The sequence below is a fragment of the Choristoneura fumiferana genome, chromosome 12, assembly GCF_025370935.1.
Source record: "Choristoneura fumiferana chromosome 12, NRCan_CFum_1, whole genome shotgun sequence".
NCBI lineage: Eukaryota > Metazoa > Arthropoda > Insecta > Lepidoptera > Tortricidae > Choristoneura > Choristoneura fumiferana.
Window position 1 is genome coordinate 13,941,391 of NC_133483.1, and position 5,719 is coordinate 13,947,109.

At 35.1% G+C, this 5,719-nt stretch overlaps 1 long non-coding RNA gene across 1 annotated transcript; it reads right to left on the reverse strand.

The window, feature by feature from the left end:
• Positions 1-3,339: 3,339 nt before the first annotated feature.
• On the reverse strand, positions 3,340-4,622 carry LOC141433799 (uncharacterized). The gene is made up of 3 exons (XR_012451955.1): positions 4,557-4,622; positions 3,855-3,950; positions 3,340-3,368 (listed from the first exon to the last, which is right to left on the reverse strand). It is a non-coding gene; the product is annotated as an uncharacterized lncRNA (long non-coding RNA).
• Positions 4,623-5,719: the final 1,097 nt, after the last annotated feature.

The following is a 5,719-nucleotide window of genomic DNA, read 5'->3' on the forward strand; positions in this document are numbered from 1 at the left end:
CTTGCTTTCTAAAATTAGCTTCAGTAATCTTCAGTAAGTTAGTTAAGGTGACGCATCGCTAAACAATTAATCGAAAACAGAGCGTTGGTACCCCGCAACCCGCTCACACCCCTCTACTTTTTACGCGCTTGCGTGTCACAGTCGACCGTATGTTACACTGACAGCGCCTAGACAGACAGCGCGCTAAAAACGACAGAGACGTCTTAGAGTTGCCCTTACAACTTTTTTTAGTTTTTTTGCAAATAGCAGTAGGTAATGAAATCACGAGTATTTTTAACTGACTTCAAAAAAAGGAGGAGGTTATCAATTCGGTTGTATTTTCTTTTTTTATGTTTGTTACCTCAGAACTCCGTCATTCGTCTAGTAATGCTTTCAATTAGGTCCCATATGCACCAAATCAGGATCTGATGATCGGATCCTAAGGAAATCGAGGGAAGTCTTCAAATATTGTAGGGACACCTATGGTAATTTCGATATCTTTAGTAGTAACTTGTGCATTTGCTCTTGAAAATCTTCATTTCGTGAAGTGGAACTAATGATGAAGACCACATTTGACCAACCGAGCTACTACTCGATAACAAGTACCTCACGGGTTGAATTCCAATGACTTTAACACAGTTGCTAAGCAATTTAAGTTAATCGTAATGCATATGGTGGAATGGAACGGGTGACGATGCACCAGGACTCCTCAATAATGAAAGTCTCTGCATCGGAAAAAGCAATTTTTGTAAAAGGTGACGAGCAGTTGACATTAAACTATTGTATCTTAGATCTTTTACACTGAAAGGCGTGAAAAAAAAAAATATAACGAAAAATTGAACTGAGTACAAAAACCATGAAAATAATTTTCTACCATTCTGAAGTCGGTGCCTCAGCACGAGCCAGCAGGAGTAATTGAAGCCCAATATACGCGTATAGTATGTAGGTGAGGTAGACGACTATATAGGTCCACTCCTGCTGGCTCGTGCTGAGGCACCGATTTCTGAATGGTAGAAAATTATTTTCATGTTTTTTTGTAGTCGGTTCAATTTTTTATTCTTATAGAACTATTTTACAAAATTTTATTAACTTGCAATATTTGTATTGTGTGTTGTTGTTGTTGTGTTGTTGTTTGTAAAATCTTGCAAGTGAATTTTGACTCACTTCTAGTGGTCTGATTGACGTGGAATTTGGCATAGGTACTTATGTGGGGTGGATGACAGTGCAAGTACAATCCAAAAAGCACAGTCGACAAGAGCTTGTATTAAAAATTAAATGTATAGATTTCGCCTGCACCATATATTGTCCATTTGATAGTAAGTAGGTTGAGAACTTGAGACCCATTAGACTAAGAAATCTCGGGCCGTAAATGTAGGCAAGTACTGCAGAGCAAAAAGTAAATAATACAAACATACGGTTTTACAGGTAATTTTTTATATTTATCTTTTTAATATTAATATTTTACTTATTTACACTTAACACAGTTATTTACTAATTTACGTAGGTATTTATATTTTACATTTTACTTATTTATATTAAAAATATTATTTACACAAACATTATTAAAAGACAACACAATCATTTATAGCCGTTTGTTAAATTTATTCATTTAGATCTACAAGATCTGCCAATGACTGTATTTAAACAATTTAAAACAATTTAAACAATTTATTTTCAATAACAATTTCTTTTACATGACATTTATTAATGGCTGGAGCCTCCTTTTAAGCTTGATAAAGCCTGTGTCAGGAGGCACCGCTCCTCTATAGTTATAGTCTGCATGTACAGTCAGCATCTAAAGCAGCTGGTCACTCTGCCGCAATAATACATATTTATCACTTGCATGGCGTTACGTATTTGTAACAAAGCTACTTCACTAATAAGGTATTTAACCAATAAGTTCTATAAACAGCCGAAGAGGGCGTTGTTAAACTAGTATCATCATCCCATCATCCAGCCTATATACGTCCCACTGCTAGGCACAGCCTCCTCTCAGAACAAGAGGGCTTGGGCTATAGTTCCCACGCGGGCCCAGTGCGGATTGGGAACTTCACACGCACCATTGTGTTGCTTCGCAGGTTTGTGCAGGTTTCCTCACGATGTTTTCCTTCACCGCAAAGCTCGTGGTTAATTTCAAATGTAATTCCGCACATGAATTTGGAAAAACTCAGAGGTGCGAGCCGGGGTTTGAACCCACGACCCTCTGTTTGAGAGGCGATAGGTCAAACCACTAGGCCACCACGGCTTAAAACTAGTATATAAGGAGATAACTCTTAGAAATAAAGGCCTTTTTTCCGCCATCACCGGTCGGCACCGGTCGGCACCAAACAATTAATCTGTATTTTATTCTTCCCAGAATTAAGATTGGTTTTGGAGTCTTTTTGTATTTTTTTATTTCAACTCCAAATTTTGTTACTTTTACGATCATCCCGTAAAATCCACATCGAAAATACAAACTGAAACATAGATCAGAAAAATCAGGAAAGCGCTGGTCTCTTTTTCTGGTTTTTCCGTGCATCTATGTTTGTTTGTATTTTCCCAGAATTACCCAAATTTAACACCGTTATTATTCGGAAACTGACATAATATAATTTGAGTTGTCAACGTTAGCTACACACCGAAAACTCAGATTGCAAGCCTACTCGTACTTGATTTTCAGAAACTAATTTTATTATAGCTAATCTGCAATCAAACGAACATTTATGCTGAGAAAGATTTACAAGTTCCATTATAAAATGATTAAAATCAATTATTCGGTGCCCCAAATCTTGATTTTCGGTCTCAATCTGAAACAAACGTTTATTTTACTCTAGATATTGTAAAGGGTCAACTGTGTTATTTTTAGTACAATACAAATATTCGTAACACCACAGATCAGTACGGTCAGCATCAAAAGTAGCTGCGTATTTTTAAACTTTGTCGTTATACAACAACGTACTTACACCATACAAATTTGGCAATATCCTAATACGACAAAGTAAAAAAATGATCCGCTACTTGGGTGCTGACTATACAGTGAAATCACAGTAAAAAAAGGCAAAGTAGAAAAAGCTGTCATATCTTTAAAATTAACCTTTTTAGAACCTAAGTACAAAACAATACAATACTCCGACTCTTTATTGTACACCAAAGTACATTCGTTTACTTGCTTTAAGTTAATACAAAACTTACTGATACTTCAGATGCGCATTCTAATACTATGTGAGAGATGAGTTTTTTTCTCACATTATATTTCTATCTATAATAGAAAAAAAAAAACATTTTTACAAGTTTCAAACCAAAAATATGATCGTTATTCTGCTCACGTAAAAATTGGCAATAAAAGAATACTGTAGCTGTAGACCTACATAGTTTCTTAAAGAAGGTCCTTATTATTCTTATCTGCAGTCCTTAAATAAATTTTCTTATTTATAAACTTGAATTGTTATTAATTATACTATAATTACTATGTAGGTAGGTAGGCGTTTTCAAAAAAAAGTGTACCTTTTCTTTCAAAATGTATTTAATTTTTTCATATAAACTTTATGAGTCAGTTTTGTGACGCCCATATCGGGTGTATGAAAAAAAAACGTTACAAAACTGTCATTTGTGAAAGGGACTTTTTTTTAAACCATCGGAATCGATTGTACTTTTGATTCTGAGAAGGAAAAACTATATTTTTCCAAAATTGAAAAAAAAGAATGAATACGCTTTTTTGAAAACGCCCAGGTAGGTACTAAAATCTTACGAGATTAATACATTTTGTAACTCTGCGTAAATTGGCGAATTGTCTCGTTTTCTAAAGAAACGAAATTAAAATGAAGCGATATTAACTTGAGTTGATATTCAAAGTAAGTAGATCTTTAAAATTAATATGGATACATACCACTATATACCCTTGCATAAAATCGATTGACATTGTTTTATTTCCACCTAAATTCGAAGACGGCTCCATGACTTTATTCTCAGAACTTTGTTCTAATGATTGCTTCCTGAAAGATAATAATGTATTTTTATTATTTGTGTTACTGCTTATTGAAATATGAATAGTTTTGTAAGTATAGTCAATGGCTTTTTGTACAAACACTGAATTGCAATAATAAAAGGAATAAAATCGATTTTCTACAGTACCTTTAGATTTCTAAAGTTTAGAAGTTAATGTTTTCGCGTACTTAGGTACTTGCAGTTCACTATTGGTTCACACACATACTTTAGAATATTTTTAACTATTAATTACCTTACCTACCTACCTACTTACCTATCTAAAAAGTAGGTAAGTACTTAGGTATTACCTATTATACTCGTATAAAACTAGAAGCAGATAGGGAATATTACTGCAATGTTCTGCCGTCAGAATGCAGCACTAGCACAACCGTAATCGAATGCCTTTTAAATGTCCGTAAGATACCAAAATATCACATTATATCAATAAAATTTTTAGAAATATAGCTCTGTTACTTTCGATGTAAATATCATATTATTTTGTTAGTATGTCATATGTCATGAACCGTCATGGCGACAAACTAAGAACTGACGTTGTCATGGCGATTTGTTTACGTTTTGTGCCAGTGAACTGTAGAAATATAATGATTACTCACCTTTTCTTAATCATAACCATACATTTATGAATTAAACAACCTTTCTTTTTCCTTTTTGAAGATCCGTCATTTTTTTCCCATTTATTGCTCGTATTATTTTATATGCGATCGATGGCGCGTGGCAGTTCGACTAACATAGGTCCGTCGCTGACAACGCCGGCGGCGGTCTGAGCATGCGCTGAGAGGGGACTGGTTTCATAGGGTTTCATACAAAATACGAGCGCGCGCTAGCTTATATTAAAATGTCATAAGCGACAAAACGGTTTTTGTCGTTTCAACTACAAATTACAATTTAATAAAATAAAATCCAACTTGAAGGTTGAAGTATGGGTTAAAACTAATTTAATATGAAAATTTGGAATCTTAATTTGATCTGGGTTGCCTGTAACAAGCAAATCCCTGTCTTACAAGAGGTATCTTTGATATTTTTTTCTGTGCTATAAATTTTACGAATCGTGTTTCGGCAACTTGGAAAAAAAAGTCATTGAAATGAAGAATCAGGTTTTCAAATATCACTTTGATATGTTTTGTAATTGCTGAGATAAAACTAGATTTTTTCACCAAAATGCCCAATTCGTCGTCTTAATTCAGTAAATTGTCACATGAAATTGCGGCGCTTGTTATTGAGACTTTAGGGCCTTAGTCAGCCGACATGAAGTGTTTCATAAAGCCCTTTCTTCCCGGTTGATCGACATCTTTGGGGACCCAAGAGCTGGTACGTATTTATCCCAGCGGATCGCACTTGCAGTCCAAAGGGGTAATGCGGCCAGCATCATGGAACCCCACTAGCAGATCTTTTGGACGGGGTGTTCTTTTTATTTTTATTTTTATAGTAACATATAAAATCACGTTAAAATCACGCAACTGTTAAAATCACGCAGCTTGTCATGTAAAAGCAAGAAACATTTGATTGAGATGTACATCTGGAGTATTGCTCTTTATGGATGTGAAACGTGGACACTGACACAGAATGATAGGGCAAGACTGGAAGCCTTTGAGATGTGGTACTGGAAGAGAATGAAAGGCATAAGTTGGATGGAAAGGAAGACCAATGAGGAAGTCTTGAGAATGGTTGAAGAACGGAGAACAATCCTGAACACTATAGCATAGCGCGGGAATATGATCGGGCATTTGATACGACACGACGACTTCTTCAAAACAAT